Raw genomic sequence first — 17,847 nt, forward strand, 5'->3', positions numbered from 1 at the left:
ACTTAACAGTGAAAAACTGGAAACATTCCCTCTAAAATCAATAACTAGAGAAGGATACCCACTATCTCCACTCTTTTTCAACATAGTACTGGAATTCCTAGCCAGAGCAATTAGGCAAGAAGAAGGGATAAAAGGAATACAAATAGGTAAATAAAGTATCAAAACATCCCTATTTGTAGATGATATGATCCTATACTTAAAAACACAAAAAAATTCTACTAAAAGCTCCTAGACACCATCAATAGCTATAACAATGTAGCAGGATATAAAAAACATAGAAAAATCATTAGCATTTCTATACACTAATAATGAACAAACTGAGAAAGAATATATGAAAACAATTCTATTTACAATAGCCTCAAAAAAAATCAAATACCTAGGTGTAAACTTAACAAAGGATGTGAATGACCTCTACAAGGAAAAATATAAACTACTGAAGAAATAGACTGAGAAAGACTATAGGAAGTGGAGTGATCTCCCATGCTCATGGATTGGTAGAATCAACGTAGTAAAAATGTCTATACTCCCAAAAGTTATCTACATGTTCTATGAAGTTCCCATTAAAATCCCAATGACATTCATCAAAGAGATTGAAAAATCTACAGTTAAATTTATAAAACACAAGAGGCCACGAATAGCCAAGCAATACTCAGTAAAAAGAACAATGCTGGAAGTATCACGATACCCAACTTCAAACTATATTACAAAGCAATAGCAACAAAAACAGCATGGTACTGGCACAAAAACAGACATGAAGACCAGTGGAACAGAATAGAGGACCCAGATATGAAGCCACACAACCATAACTAACTTGTTTTTTTACAAAGGTGCTAAAAATATACAATGGAGAAAAGACAGCCTCTTCAACAAAAACTGCTGGAAAAACTGGTTAGCAGTATAGTTTATCACCCTATACCAATATTAACTCAAAATGGATCAAGAATCTTAATATCAGACCCCAAACTCTAAAGTTGGTATAGGAAAGAGTAGGAATACCTTGGAATTAATAGGTATAGGCAAGAACTTTCTCAATGGAACCCCAGCAGCTCAGCAATTAAGACATAGCATAGATAAATGGGACTTCATAAAGCTTAAAAGCTTCTGCTCAACAAAACAAATAGTCTCTAAACTGAAGAGACTACCCACAGAGTGGGAGAAAATATTTGCCAGCTACACATCAGACAAAGGACTGATAACCAGAATATATAGGAAACTCAAAAAACTAAACTCTCCCAAAATTAATGAACCAATAAAGAAATGGGCAAGTGAACTAAACAAAACTTTCTCAAAAGAAGAAATTCAAATGGCTGAAAAAAATGCTCACCATCCCTAGCAATAAAGGAAATGCAAATTTAAACCACACTAAGATTCCACCTCACCCCTGTTAGAATAGCCATCATTAGCAACACCACTAACAACAGGTGTTGGCAAGGATTCAGGGAAAAGGAACCCTCTTAAACTGCTAGTGGGAATGTAAACTAGTACAACCACTCTGGAAAAACATTTGGAGGCTTCTTAAAAATCTAAACATAGATCTACCATATGATCCAGAAATATCACTCTTGGGGATATACCCAGAAGAGTGTGATTCAGGTTACTCCACAGGCACCTGCACACCCATGTTCATTGAGGCACTATTCACAATAGCCAAGTATGGAAACAGCCAAGATACCCCACTACTGATGAATGGTTTAAGAAAATGTGATACCTATACACAATGGAATTTTATGCAGCCATGAAGAAGAACAAAATGTTATCATTCGCTGGTAAATGGATGGAATTGGAGAACATCATTCTGATTGAGGTTAGCCTGGCCCAAAAGACCAAAAATCGTATGTTCTCCCTCATATGTGGACATTAGATCAAGGGCAAACACAACAAGGGGATTGGACTTTGAGCACATGATAAAGAGAGAGCACACAAGGGAGGGGTGAGGATAGGTAAAACACCCAAAAAACTAGATAGCATTTGTTGCCCTCAATGCAGAGAAACTAAAGCAGATACTTTAAAGCAACTGAGGCCAATAGGAGAAGGGGACCAGGAACTAGAGAAAAGGTTAGCTCGAGAAGAATTAGCTTTGAAGGTAACACACATGTACAGGAAAGCAATGAGAGTCAACTTCCTGTATAGCTATCCTTATCTCAACTAGCACAAACCCTTGGTCCTTCCTATTATTGCTTATACTCTCTCTTTAACAAAACTAGAGATAAGGGCAAAATAGTTTCTGCCTGATAGCAGAGGTTGGGGGAGTAAGGGAGGAAGTGGGGGGTAAGGGAGGAGGCAGGGAGAAGGGGGGAGAAATGACCCAAACATTGTATGCACATATGTATATAACAAAAAGAGAAAAAAAGGGAATTAGAAAAGAAATTTTTCCTGAATTCAGAGTGGCTGTATGTATGAACTAAGAATATTTACTATCAGGAAAAAATAAATAAACAAAGTCATAAAACTGTGTCAAATATTTCCAACATTTTTTCATAAAAACCTCCAACATATAACACAATCAAGAGTACTTTAATTCCTAGCTATCCTTAACTTAACTAGCACAAACACTTTTTCTTTCTTATTACGATTTTCTCTTTTCTTCAACAAAATTAGTGATAAAGGCAGAATAGGACCTGACTGGAACTGATGGGGAAGGGGGGAGAGGGTGGGGGAGGGGGGAAGGGGGAGAGAGTGGGGGAGGGGGCAGGGAGGAGAAATGACCTAAACAATGTATGCACATGTGAATAAATGAACAATAAAAAAAGAATACCAAAACCAAAAATAAATAAATAAATAAATAAATAAATAAAACCCAAATCAGTACACTCAATGTATGTTAAGGAACTAAGGACAGTAAAAGTCAAAAAGTCCACATTGAAGATGCCTTCACCCACCGAATTGTGGACTCTTACACCCCTTATCATTTATGAGTTGTTTTGTTATTGTAGTGCTCCGGATTGAACCCAGGGCCTGCGTTCAAGCACAAAGCCCAAGAGAAACACCTTAGAAATGGATCATAGGGCTGGGAATGTAGCTCAGAACCCTGCGTTCCATCCCCACCAAGTCAAAAAAAAAAAAAAAAGAAAGAAAGAAAAGAGAGGGAAAGAAATAGGTAGTTTCCCCAGGAGTAGTGAACACAAGAGAGAAATCTCTTTTTCCAGCGTCTTGATTTTTTTTTTGAAGTTCTGTTGTTAACAAAGAAAGGTCTCTAGGGTGTGGCAAGGGAAGGGAATATGGCTTTCCCATGGATAATCCACTATAGAGTTATTTGTTCTTTGAGAAATCTGGTTCTTCAGGTAAGTGGGACTGAAATGGTAACACAAACACAGCCAGAGATATTTAATGCTACTCCTAACCCATTATCTTAGGTCTCTGCTGAGTGAAAGAGCACAATTAAGAAGTTAACCTAGAAATAAGTTGAATTAAAAACCAAGCGTAGTGCAAATTTTGCAAGAACAGTGGGCTGCAAAATTATGATTCAAGCCACTTATCTGACCTATCCACCACCACCCCCTAGACAGCTGCCACCAACCACCACTGGAAAAACAAAATGTTTATGTGGAAGCACAAAAGACCTGCAATAATCAAAGTGTTGCAGAAAACATTACAGACAGGATGAGTGATCAGAGAGATTAAGACTCAAATCCAGGTGGCCGGAGGAAAGGAAGGTTTATTATGCTAGCAGGCCAGCACCTGGATCTCTCAAAAGTGGTGCAGGCCCCAAGCTCAGGGTGGTTGAGGTTTTTGTACTTAGAAAAGCAGCAGCAAGCAAGCAGGGAGTGCAGAAGCAGACTTGGCAGTTAGCTCTTCATGGTTACAATATATCATGTCAGCACAGCTGTGGAAGAAGGCCATCTGCAGTTTCTAACAAGATAGCTGGATGTAGGAGCCCCTGCTAAGGGGAAGGGCTTTACTGTTCTCTGGTCCTTTTTCTCCTGGCTTTGATCTTTCTCCAGCTTTCCTTATCAAAAGCAGTTCTGAGAAAAAAGAGCTCTATGGGAGGTATCACAATACTAGATTTTAAATTATACTACAGAGCCATACTAATAAAAACAGAATGACACTGGCACAAAGACAGATATAAAGACCAATAACAAAATACAGAAGACTCCAAAATAAACTCACACAACTATAGCCAGCTGACTTTTGACCAAAAAACAAGCCAAAAACATATGTTAGAAAAAAAAGTCAGTCTCTTCAAAAACAGTGCTGGGAAAACTGATTATCCACATGTGAAAAACTAGCCGGGTGCCAGTAGCTCAAGCCTGTAATCCTAGCTACTTAGGAGGCAGAGATAAGGAGGAATTTGGTTTAAAGCCAGCCTGGCAAATAGTTTGGAGACCCTGTCTCTAAAAACCCTTCACCAAAATAGGGCTGGTAGAGTGGCTCAAGATGAAGGCCCTGATTTCAAGCCCCAGTACCACACAAAAAAAAGAAAAAAAAAACTGAAACTAGTCACCTATCATTCCCCCTGTAAAAAAATAAATTTTAAATGGATCAAAGGACTTAATGTAAGGTCTGAACCTTTGAAACTACTACAGAAAACATAAGGAAATCTCTTGAAGACAGTAGGAGTCCTAAACAGGACTCCAATTGTCCACCAAATAAGAGGAAGAATTGACAAACAGGTTTACACGAAACTACAAAGTTCTGCATGTCAAAGGTAACAATTAACAGAATCTTAAGGCAAATCACAGAACAGGAGAAAATCTTTCCCAATGATTCATTTAATAAAGGTTTAATATATAGAATAAACAAAGAGCTCAAAAAGTTAAACAACAAAAGCACAAATAATCCAATTAACTAATGGGAAAATGAATTAAATAGGCAGTTCTCAAAAGAAGAAATGCAAATGGCAAATAAACACATGAAGAAATGTTCAGCATCTTTAGCCACAAAGGAAATTCAAATCTAAACTACAATGAAATTCCTTCTCAACCCAATCAGAATGGCTTTCATTAAAATAAAAAACACCAGTAAATGAGAGTGAAGACCCAGGGGAAAGGAACCACCCTACACTGTTGGTAGGAGTACCTACTGCTGCCGCCTCTATGGAAATCACTATGGGGTCATCCAAAAGCTAAAAATAGACTTACCTTCTGACCTGGCTATCCAACACTTGGACATATATCTGAAGGAATGTAAATTAATATTCATGGGGAAGACATGCACACCCATGTTCATTGTAGCACTATATACAGTAGCCAGGCTATGAAGTCAGCCTAGGTGCCCAACAACTAATGAATGAATAAAGAAAATATATTACATATTCACAATGGACTGTTATTTAGCCATACAGAAGAATGAAGCATCATTTGCAAGAAAAGGATGAAACTGGGGATAATCACTTAGACAGAAATAATCCAAGCTCCAAGAGCCAAATATTACACATTTTCACTTATATGTGGAATCTATGTATTAAATAATAACAACAGCAATAATAATAATGGGACATGAATGAAAAAGGGAAGCCTATAGAAGTGCAATCAGTGGGAGTAAAAGTGATGAAAGGGTAGAGCATGGTAAAGAGGTTTAACGTATACATGTATCTATAGAATAACAAAATCCACCGAATACAGTTTGAAAACAGGAGGAAGGAGAGGGGGCTAAAGAAATACAATGGAGGAGCTGAACTTGAAATTATCACAATGCAGCTCCCTTGTACTATTAATGAAAAACTATTTAAAAATAAACTAAAATAAAAAAGAAAACATACCCTTTTGTTAGGATATCAGAGACAGCAGAGCTAAACATACATGTTCAATATGCCATATTTAGTAAAAAGATAGTCTTTTGTATACCAATTGAACAATTTTGAGTTGTTTTTCTTAAGTCCATAAATTATATTTTGTGAGTAGTTATTAGCTCAACCAATTAAAAAGACCTAAGATGGGGCCTCTGAGAGGAAACAAAAAGATAGGAGAGTAGACAAAGTAATCATAAAAAAATTAAAGATTCATGCACAAATCCCTTCAATGACAGAGACGATGCCAGGGCCATGCAGTGGCATTCCGCTGCAGACACTGAGACAGTGAATCATGTGTACAGCTCCTCACTGTCACTTTATGTCTGTCAGATAATTCTCACAAGCAAAAATGCTCTCTTTCTGACCCAATCAGCTGAAGTATATTAAGTGCTATGATAGACAAGACAAAAGAAAAAAATATCCAATACTTGAAAACCAATTTATCTGCAAATTAAATCTAAAAATTCTTTTTTTTTGAGACAAGTTTACACTATGTAGTTCAGGCTATTTTTCAACTCTATGCAATGCAGGCTGACATAGAATTTGCAGTCCTCCTGCCTTAGCCTCCTGGGTTCAGGGATTACAGTCACATTTAGACGCACACAGTTCACAGATTCTTCTTTGCCATCCATCCTCCTTAGCAGCTCTGGCCACCATCTATCACTCCATATACCACTTTCTTTCTGATGGAGAAATGGCTTGAATGATATTGGGGAAACTGGGATTTCTTCCCCTAGAAATGTACATCCTTAAATTTTCCTCTCCAGACCTGAATTCTGTTTCTAATTCAAGAATTGCCTTGGTAATACAAAGTCAGCTAGGTAAAAAAATTATACATCATACAAGACCTCCATTTTTTTTGGTCAAGAGTAACCTATGTTGAAGAACACCAGTGTTCTCCATGTAACCACCCTACAAATAGTCAAAAGAATAGTCCACCTTTTCTTTCCATAGATGTGGTCATATGCAGCAATCTATTGTTGCAGGCTGGTGCTGAGGGTCCTTCCCTTCACTAGACAAAGAATTGGCCAACGAGGCAGTAAATTGACTCTCAAGAGGACAAGGTCAACGCACAAGTAGGATTCATTAGAGAGGAAGGAAAAGCTGCCCTTAGAGGGGAACAGGGAGTCTGGACAATCTGTAGCTCCCTGTTGTTCACAGAGGGGGCTTTTTTATTTGGTCCTTTCTGCTGAGGAGGGGAGTTAGGAGTTGGGTGGAGTGGCCTTTTGATTTATCTTTGTAGAAACACACTCTGTTGGGGAGGGGAGGTGCAGGAGTCAGGAGTGGAGTGGTCTCTTAACATGTCTCTGCATGAACATATACACAGTTCTTCAAAAAAGCCTCCTGGTTATCAGCCTGGTGGCATTTCGAGGCATCCCCAGGGGGCCATGACTTGTGATGCCACCTGTCCCTTTACAGGATACTGGGCCAAAAGTGCTCTCATGGGGGATGGAGGCACTGGCTTGTTCTTGTCTTCTGACCCCCAGACTCAACACTGTCCTCCACAGCCTTCCTTATGTGTTCTTTCTTCAAGGACCTATCATTTCTGGAACTAAAATTTCCCTCAGAAGTCACCAGTTTATCAGGGAGACATTAAATGTTTGCATCCTCATGTGCCAGAGCTGTGTTTTCCCTGCATGACCTGGATCAAGGTGATAAGGACAGAATTATACTCAAGGATGAACACATGGACTATCTCATTCATCTTGAGGTTTTATCCCTTTAAAATCACAAACTTCAGGTGTGTTTGAGGGGCTATGGTGCACACTGTTTTTACTCTCACTGTTAAACATGTGCGTGAGGCACATCTACTTTTCTCCTCCTGTGTTCTTGTGCTACTTTGGATGCCTTTTATACCAAGGCCAGGTCAAGGCGTGTGGTGGGACAACAATAAGACATGTTGTCCCTAACCAGAGGGATCCCAGAGCAGACACCCAGCAGCCAGGACCCTGCTGCTGCTCAGTTTGTGCTCAGCTCCCTCTGTGGTTTCTGCCATGGTGTCACCCAGAGCATATCAGTACACAGCCGAGTCAGTGGGGAACCTAGTGATTAAATTCTTATTTGAACTAAGTGAAATATTCAAATATAGAGAAATTAGAAGAATTTTCTTTTAAATCAGGAGTCTATGACAATTAGAGCAGTAAGCTGAAACTGGGCTATAATTTTTGTAATGTTTTCAAATTTCTTAGATATTTTTTGTCATTTTTCAGAATAATGGCACTGAATGTGGAAAGAACTATACCATGCATGAAAGGGGAAAGCTAAGCTAATGACTAGCATGTTGTCTTTTGTTATTGCATACAAGTTTTAAGACTTTTTAAGACCCCATCAGGAACTGAGAGGATGTGTCATATGCACACAATAAAGTCACCAGTAAATGTTATTGAATGAGTGTTCAATGACTGACAAAAAAAATTTTTAACTGAGGTGAAAAGTGAGAATATCCTAGTATAAAACTGGCTATCATTTCTCAGGAAATACATTTTTTATATTCTGGATGCATTGTTTTCTGGTTCTATCTATAACTTTCTCATTTAAAATCCCCTATTTGTAATAGCAACAGTACTATCCACCCCTACACACACACACACACACACACACACACACACACACACACACTACTCACTTGCCTCTCATAAAATGATCCTTGCTGCCATCTGGCCATGAAAAATTGGATGATAGAATCTAATTCCATGTATTTGATTTCTAGGACCACTTTTGTGCCACATCTCTTAACACTGACTACCTGCAGAAGTCAGTCTTGAAAAAGTACTGTATTTGGGAAGTGCAAGAATCACAGACAGAGAAAAGGTAAGGTGATGTAGGGAACATCAAATGTTTTCAAGGGGGTGAGGAAGTAGGAGTCCTTTTGTGCTGATGAAGAGCACGAAAATTGGTAAGAACACTTTCAAGAGCAATTTGCAACCACAAGTAAAATTTTAAAAGCACAAGTCATATAATAAAGCAAACACCACTTCAAGTATAAAGCAGTGTTCTAGATCTATACATATCGAAATATCCATAATTTTATTCCTTTAGGATTTTTATAATAAAACACTATAAATACCTCTTGAACAAAGGGTCAAAAAATCCTTTCTCCTTCTACATAAAAAATGCTTAGCTTAATTTCCTCTTTCTCTTCCTCTGGAAACCTGATAAAAGTAGAATGTCAGCATATTCTAGGTAACGTTGCTATGGAAACAAAAATGGTCCTCATTGATAACTTTTATCTGCACTGTGAATTAACTGTGAATACCTGGCAAGATCCATGACTTTCTGTCAGTGACATTTATAATGAGTTGTTGTTGCTTTTACAGTACTGGGTATGATCTCAGGGCCTGCAGGTTGCAAGCTCTACCATACCCTCAGGATGTAACTTTTGTAACTGTTACAGGAGTTACTGATTACAACTGTTACAGGTTCTTATTTGGAACATACTACTTCTAAACATGAGTGCCCTGTTTGGTTTTGTTCCCTCACACAAGCACTTGACCTGGGTTGAGTTGAAGAAGAATAGATCCTGAATTGTGTGGGCAGCTGAGAGAGCTCCCCTTGAAAACATAACTGGTGTGAAGGAAGTAAATACAGATGTGACCCATTGCGCTTTGTAAATTTGACTGTCTGGTTGTGATCCAGACTAATTCTGATGGCATTGCATAATCCAAATGTGTGTCTTGTTGGGGGTGTGTCTCAAGTGATAAAGTGCCAGCTTACCAAGTGCAGGGACCTGAGTTCAAACCCTAGTAACACCAATTGTCCATCCAAAAATGGCATATGGTATGTTCATAGTAGAGATACTGCAGTTAAAAATAATGGAATATAAGTATAAATTTTCTATATTTCCCAAACATTTTAGTGAAAAGAGCAAGTCTCATGATCACACATACAATAGAGCCATATCAGTGTAATGTTAAAAACAAAAATACATTGTGTACAAACACACATGTGTGAAAAATATCAAACCATGGGCCTGAAAAGCAAAGTTCATAAGCTTATTTTGAGAGAGGTGGAAGGGAATGGGACTGAGGCCAAGAGACAAGTGTGATGATAATGCTATTTGTGATGGTTTATTTATGTAGTTATCTGATGGCACTGATGTTTCAACTCAGGCCCTTGCACTAGCTAGGCAGGCACTCTACCACTTGAGCCACTCTGTCAGCCCCTAATTTATGTATTTTTAAAATTATGAAACTTTATATTTGAGTGTGACTATAGTTATTAATTTGAAGATATAGTATAATGTTATTTTTTAAAAGGTTACATTTGGTACATTAAAAATATTAAAGTGTAAATATAATAGTAAATATAATTGTGCCTAAAATTTGGGGTTTTTTTCTAACTTTGTTATTAACATATTTATGTATTTGGTAAATTTTTTCACATTTATAGAAGAATAGTGTAAGTAAAACTGCTTTGATAGCTCAGGCAGGGCTGCTGGAGTGAGGAAGTTGAATGCTCTCCAGGTGCTGGAGATATTTGGTACAGGAGTTACATTTCCACAGTACTAAGCTTCAGTGTGGAGCTGAAAGAAATTGGCATTTCTCCCTCTATCGTGTATTGTGAAAAGTACCCAATCTTGTCATTTGGAGCATGGAACTGATTGATGTCCTTAAGTCTCATGGAGATAATCAGTCTCTAAAGACAGTAAAGAATGTAGTCTGAAGAGCACAGCATCACATTTTTGTGAATAATTTTTATGTGGCTTACACAATTTCCACAAATTCTTCACATGGATGTGCCACAAATAGCCATATCAATATGCCTTTGAAAGCAATGCAGCTCTCTGAATGGTAGGAACACCATGGCTTCTACTGTGTGGATCCAAATCTTCCAGACAAAATCATCTTCTCCAGTATTGCAGTTTGTGTACAGCTCCCCCTATGTCTCCAGATACTGTGTCACTCAGAGCACAGAAGTACCAGGCTGCATCGCTCCAATGCACAGAGGGTTTTCTCAGGTGGAAGGAAGATTCGCTCTTCTTAAATTCAGCTTCAAAGCCTTTGATGCCTTGAAAGAGAGGTTTTCCAGAAAGGTACTTGAGGAGAACTTGAATGTCCTGGCCGGGGTACTGGACATACCAGAAGAGATAAAGACTACCCGTATAGGAGTAGGTACACCTCAGCTCTAGGGAAGCTCCTTCAATGACAGTGACTTGGACGTCAGGCTGGGTCACTGTCTGGGTTGCAATGTCTCCTGAAAAATCAGTGTTGTGTCAGTAAGTGCAGTGCAGACCTCACTATGAAATCTACTTTTACTCAAATTTAAATCAGGAGACAGGGACCTTTGTGGATCCAGGGACAACAAGGAAATTTTACTCACTCAGGCAAAAATATAGCCCCAGGACTAAGACGAGCACCAAGAGCATGGCTGAGCAGTGGCAACTTTGCAAGTGTTTCTCTGGAAAATCTTGAAGCAGGAAACTGTGGGACGCGGGTCTTGGAAACAGGTGACCTGTAGGTTTTTAGGGAAAATACAAAAACGCTGAGCGAGTACTAGGTGCTTTCTGATCTCTGATTCTCTCACTTGTCAGGTCTTGGAAGAACTCAGTGAGGAGCTGCAGGCACCTGCAGGGAGGAGGGGCAGAGCCCAAGGTGCAGCTTGAGCTCTAGTCCGTGCAACAGCGCGCTCTAGAGGCGAATGCAGGACAGAGACTCTAGACTCCCCCAGGAAACTAATCTGAACTTTCCTTCTGTTTTAGAGATGCACCAAAAACGTTCAACTGCATGTTTCTTTCTTCCCTAATCTGTTCTGGGTCACTCTCTGCAACGCGTTATGTTAATCCTATCCTTAATGAGAAGTGGGGCCTGTAAAATAGAGCAATAATTTACATTAGAGACAATGATCACTCTATAAAGCAATTCGAGTTTGGACTACACCACCCACCTCCTGGGTGTAAAGGCAATGGAGCCTACTGTAGACAGACGCGTTCAGTCTCCCTCAGACGGGCGTTGCATGGACTTGCTGGCAGTGAACTTCCAGTGGAGGGGAGATGGTGGTAGGGTGTAGAGGCACTTCCCTTGGCTGGTGAAATTATAAGTGAAAGTCTAGAGCAGGGACCCTCACCTATTGTAACCAGAATTAGGAAGACTCAGTGGCTTTAGATAAATGATGGATAAGTGAGTAAAATTCCATTGTCATCTGCCCTGAACAATCCTGGGAGGTCACAGCATCTATGGATGAAAACCAGGCCAACTGATGAAAATAAAACGCCACTCATGTTGAAGAAAAAAGTAAATTTTCACCAACCTGGAAGCAGCTCAAGAGGGAAGAGAAGCTTCTGAAGGGACTAGAAGACATGGGAAACATTTGATCCAGAAATTCAGCTCAGATAGGCAGCCAGCAGTTTTATATGGGTGAAAATCAGCTCTAGTAAAATGAGAGTGGTGTTGCCAGTGTCCAATAGCAAGGCCTTTCTTTTGAAAGAGAAGCTTTTCTGCTGATTTCAGCTCCAAGATGCCTGGGACAAATGAGTGACCACTGTGTCAGCAGATCAGTTTGAGAGAAGGGAAATGGAAAAGGTAGCTGCTTTCCCTAGAGCAAATGGTGCCCTTTTTCTGAAGTGAGAAACTTCTTTCCCAGAGCTGTAATTATTTCCAGCAGCATGAGGTCAACATTTTCTTGTTTCTTTTTGCCATGATTGTCTCTTACATAAGTGAAATTGGCATTTTGAAAACTTACGTATCCATGAATAATATTTCTGATTTTAGATAGCAGGTGACCATACCTGTTCACTGCTCAATCTCTACAAAATCTCACTGCCAAAAGAGCAGGAATGAAAAGAAGATGACAATTAAAGGATGGACATGAAAACCACCAACAAAACCTAGCAAAACTCCAAGAACAGAGATGTAATGGAATCCTAATAAATGGCTCTTCAAATCTAGCACTAGTTAGGGTGTTCAAGAGCAAAAACATTGAAAAGCAGCATCAAAAACTTGGTTCACTATACATATATCTCAGAAAATTAAAAGCAAAAAGTACAAACAACTAATAAATGGGAAAATAAATTGAATAGTTACCAAAATAATTAATATAAATGGCCAATAAACACACAAAGAAATACTCAATATCCTTAGCCAATCAAATCAAATGACATTGAGATTCTGTGTCATCCTTCAGAATGGCTATCATCAGAAAACAGACAAGAAATGTTGGTGAGGGAGGGGTTGAGGGAAGGAACCCTTATACACTATTGGTATAAATGCAAATTAGTGCAGCAACTATGGAAATCAGTATGGACATCCTCCCCAAAATTAAAAATAGAGCTACCTACCATATGATCATGTTATACCACTCCTGAGCATATATGCAAATGAACGTAGGTCAGCATACAATAGAGACACTTGCACCCATGTTCATTGTAACACTATTCACAATAGCCAAGCTGTGAAATCAGTCTAGGTGTGCATCAACCAATACGTGAGTAAAGAAAATGTGATATGTGTGTGTGTGTGTGTGTGTGTGTGTATTTGTGGATATATATACAACAGAGTATTATTCAGCCATGAAGAATGAAGTTATATTGCTTGCATAAAAATGGAAGCTGCTGGAGATCATTGTGTTAAGTGAAATAAGCCAGACTCAGAAAGACAAATATCCTGTTTCTCTCATATGCAGAATCTAGCATACAAAAACAATGAAAAAATAACATGAATGAAAAGAAGAGTATTTAGAAGGAAGTATGAAAAGAGAAGGTAATGGAGCAGTGAACATGATCCAATTCCATGATATGCATGTATGGAAATATCAGAATGAAACCACCTACTTTATGCAGTAAATAAATGTTAATTACAAAGAAGGAAAGTGGTAATAGATATAACCCACATTAATAAAAATGTGATGGAAAGCTTGAAAAGAATGGACATGAAGACCAAGGATAGTGTGCATTTGAAGATGATCTCAACACTTCAGACCTGACTGAAAGAGAGAAGCAGGGAGGAAAACCTTAGCTTAAAGACAGTTATTGCTAGGCACTATGGTGCATGCCTGTAATCACAGCCACTTGGGAGGTGGAGACAGGAAGACCCAGAATTAGATGCCAGGCTGGGTGAAACCCTATTTTAGTAACAAAATAAAAACAAAAAGGCTAAGAACATGACTCAATTGGTAGCATGCTTAACTAGCAAGTGTGAGGTACTGAGTTGAATCCCCAGTACTGAAGGGAAAAAAAAAAAGAAAGCTTTGATTTTGGATATGTTCAATTTAGTGTGGAATGTGGCACGTAGCTTGAAAAAAAAAGCCAAGCTTACAGCCAGGAAGAGGAGACATTTATGTTGTATTCATTTTTGCCCACAGCAGGGAAAGTTCTGCTCACAAGTCAATGTCACTCAGTTCTGAATGGTGATGAATACACGCCAGGATCATGCTGAGGTGCTTCATTTCAAACATGTTGACTGAAGCTCATGATCTGTGCATGCAAAGCATTTTACATAGCTCCTTTCCTAAATTTCCACTATAAAACATAAAAAGGTAAAATACGTACAAGTGTTGGATATGGAAGAGCCCAAGACATAGACCTAACAGCGAGACATGTCCTGAGGGAAGTGTAAGGGAGATCTGAGCAACTCACACTCCCAGCGTGAGATAAACTCAGCTGGGAAGAGGACAGGCAATCCTAAGGACAAGTGAGCAATTATCTTTGAGCTTATAGCAGTGGCCAGTGATCTGCAGAGCAGGAAGAGACTAAGTGGTTAAGACTAAAAATAGAGAATTCTGGTCACAAGTCCTATGAAAAAAGCAGGCTTCCATTGACTAATGACAATAACAGCAAGGACATATAAAAAGACTTAAGTTATATAACATCAACTGTTCTCTACAAGACATTTCAGAAAACCTGTTTTAAGCACACACACACACACACACACACACACGCAGACACACATTTGTATCCTGGAAACGAAACATGTCATTAAAGGAATACTGAACAGCATCATGGCCATTGTTAATGAGCTAAGCCAGGGATGCTAAGTCCCTGGATGCTCTCCTTATGATAAAGATGGCACCAAAACGAGGCAGAAGTAGTTGAGTGACTCAGGCACAAAATGGGCAGCACTAGAACACTGCTATGGATCCGGCTGGGTTGTCAATATGTTGAGGAGCCATTCCTGTCAGTGACCAACATTCTGGCCTCAGGCTTAGCAATTAATTCTAAAACAACTCTGATCTCCCTGTCTACCCCTAAAAGATTTTTGATAAATTCAGCACCATCAGTGATGAGAGAAACCTTAACTTTTTTTTCTTTTCATTTAAAAAATTTTTTATCTTTTTTTTTTACTCATTTATTCACATGTGCATACATTGTTTGGGTCATTTCTCCACCCTGCCCCTCTCCCCCACCATCTCCCCCCTCCCTCCCTCAGTTCTAGGCAGCTCCTGTTCTGCTCCTATTACTAATTTTGTTGAGGAAAAGTCATAAGCATAATAAGGATGACAGAGCGTTTTTGCTAGTTGAGTTATGGACAGCTATACAGAGAGATTCCTAACATTGCTTTCATATACCCATGTGTTACGGCCCATGTTGATTCATCTCTAACTGATCTTTACACTGGTTCCTGATTTCCTTCTCATGATAACCTCTATTGCTTTAAAGTTTCTTTATTAGTTACTCTGGAGTGGGAAAACACACAAACTTCCTTTTAAATGATGTGAAAATGAGAAGATTATGTGAAATGTGAAAAGATTCAGCACCTTGAATGAGAAGAGAGAGAAGCATGAAAGACAGTATGTGTGGCAATGACAAAAATTGTTCTAGAAACCATTCATCTGTGTAAACGACCACATGTGAGTTTATGAAACATATTGTATTTCATAGAAATGTAAGATATAATTAAAAGGGAAAATAAGTGGTGACTTATAATATGACTCTTAAAGTCATTGAAAATTAAATTTCAGACTGGCGGAGTAGCTCAAGTGGTAGAGTGCCTGCCTCGCAAGAGGAGGCCCTGAGTCCAAACCCCAGTATTGCCAAAGAAGAAAAAAGATGACAGCTGGAAGAATGGGAAAAAATAGATTTCTTAAGATTTCACAAATGTGAAGTGCTCAGATTAGGGTAGAATATAAGTGGAAGTGAGCCAAAGTATCAATCTATGTGATCCTAGTTTTAGTAATATTTTAATGAAGAAGGAATACAAAATGTCAGCCATGATTTAACTGTGTGACAGGATTGTAAGGCATTTTAATTTTCTACTCCTTAATTTATTGTTTCCTACACCATACAGCTAATAATTTTGTAATGAGAAACAGTAAATACTGTTAATAATACAATAGCCTTTCCATCAAGACTCTGACTGTGACATCAACATTCCCTCAGTAGGGCTCAAATCTGAATGACACAAACTTCACACTAGAGCGTTGACATCTGACTAAGAGATCACTTCCTTTCAGTGACAGCTTGACTGACTGACTTTAGGGGTGTTTTACAAGGTTCACATACTAAAAATATGATGTCTCACAAAAATCCTGGTCTCAAAGTGCCTGGGGAGGACTGTGCTCCTGTTGCACAGAAGTAGGTGGCTGAGTTCTGGGTGTGCAGGGGGAGATGTTTGTCTTCCTTATTCAGTAGCACAGTGAGTCTTTGCTCTGGTTTGTTGTCCTTATTGGAAAGAATGTGTATGAGGAAGAGGAGACTTGTCCTTGGCTTTTCTACCAGTAGAAGCAAGAGCATAATGCAGTTGATTACAGAGTTGTCTCCCTCCTGGACACTCAGGAAAGATGGCTGCTACTCCATCTGCTTTTCTTTGCTCACACCTGTGCAACAGGAAAAATCAGCCAAGGTCATCAGTTCATCAACCTCCAGTTGGCATTTTTTCTACAGTAATTTCAGACAATCTAGAAAAGGTTCCTGATGAATATTACAAATCCCTTGTTCTCCAAAGCTCTCAATTCACAGTCCAGCTGCAGGCACAAGAGCGGTAACCAGGACCTAGTCAATGTCTTCATTGCTCTCCCCATGGGGACTGTGACCTTCAGCCAGGGGGAGTCTTGTTATCAGGTTATCTCTTCCTTTCCTCAAAGCACTGTGGGTTCTTGAGCTCTCTGTATAGGTGACTGCTTCTGTTTGTAGCTGGCTCTTACAGAAGGTTGGCTTCTTCTGTAAGATGTACCCAAGGTGGCAAAAAGAATTTTTGACACATTCTGTGCAGCAGAGATGCTTTGCCATCTTCTAACCAGATCCCCAAGGGCTGAACCACCTTCTCAGGTCCTCTTTTATCCTATATCTCTCTGATATTCAGACCTCCAAAATAATAAACTGAAAAATAAGGAGAGTGCCAAGTATGTCTGCAGGCAGAATTTATACAGACAGCAGAAAGTAAATGGTGAAAATGTGTTCAGGATTGCATTGCATCTTCTCAGCATACTACTCAGGAGTTTTATGTAAATTTGGAGTTTTAGGTTTTCCTTTTTATTTATCAGTATTGGTCCATTTGAAATAAAAAAAATGATAGGACTTGGTTTGCTAAGCAATTGAAGAGTAACATTCTTCCTCTTCATCCCTCTCCTCCTTTTTAAGTTGACAAAAGAATCAATTAGGCAAATTAATAATTCACCTCTCAGAAGACAACTCTTTCTACAGGTGACATTGAAGCACAAAGGCTAGATTAAAAGACATAGTCTCACTGCATATGTCAGATGCACGCTGCTGCAAGCTGTGCTCCTCCACATCTCACCTTGCTACCAATCTTGCCATTTCTTGGAATGGACATTGCCGTGAGTCAAACATGGATTCTCCTTTAACAAGTCATACAGAATAGAAGAGGCAAGGAAGGCTTTGATGAATTCATAAAATTAGTCTAATCAAAAGCATGGTTTATAATGAAAATTCAAAATTCAAATTGAACTTTGAAACTCAAGTATAATTAATAGCAATAGTTTTTTCCTCCAGAGACACTCAAGAAAAGTGTAAGCTCAGGAAATTATCTGAAAGAATAGATGAGATTATAGATATGTGAATTGTTTATTACAAGGAATTGTAATAACCAGGCTATTGATTTATATAACAATTTCTGTACCTAAGCATACCTACATTAAAAAATCAGTGAGATCTCAAAGAGATATTCTAATGATACACCTCAGGTTTGTACAAAAACAAGAATAAGCCAAGCCAAAATTAATAGGAG

The 17,847-nt window shown here is 38.8% G+C and overlaps 1 long non-coding RNA gene across 1 annotated transcript in view; it reads left to right on the plus strand.

Moving 5' to 3' along the window:
- LOC141421302 (uncharacterized) overlaps positions 1-17,847 on the plus strand; it is a 184,504-nt gene that overhangs the window by 67,782 nt on the left and 98,875 nt on the right. The window contains exon 3 of the long non-coding RNA XR_012445908.1: positions 8,442-8,542. This is a non-coding gene — a long non-coding RNA (uncharacterized lncRNA). The remainder of the gene's footprint in view (positions 1-8,441; positions 8,543-17,847) is intronic.

The sequence above is a fragment of the Castor canadensis genome, chromosome 3, assembly GCF_047511655.1.
Source record: "Castor canadensis chromosome 3, mCasCan1.hap1v2, whole genome shotgun sequence".
Classification (NCBI taxonomy): Eukaryota; Metazoa; Chordata; class Mammalia; order Rodentia; family Castoridae; genus Castor; species Castor canadensis.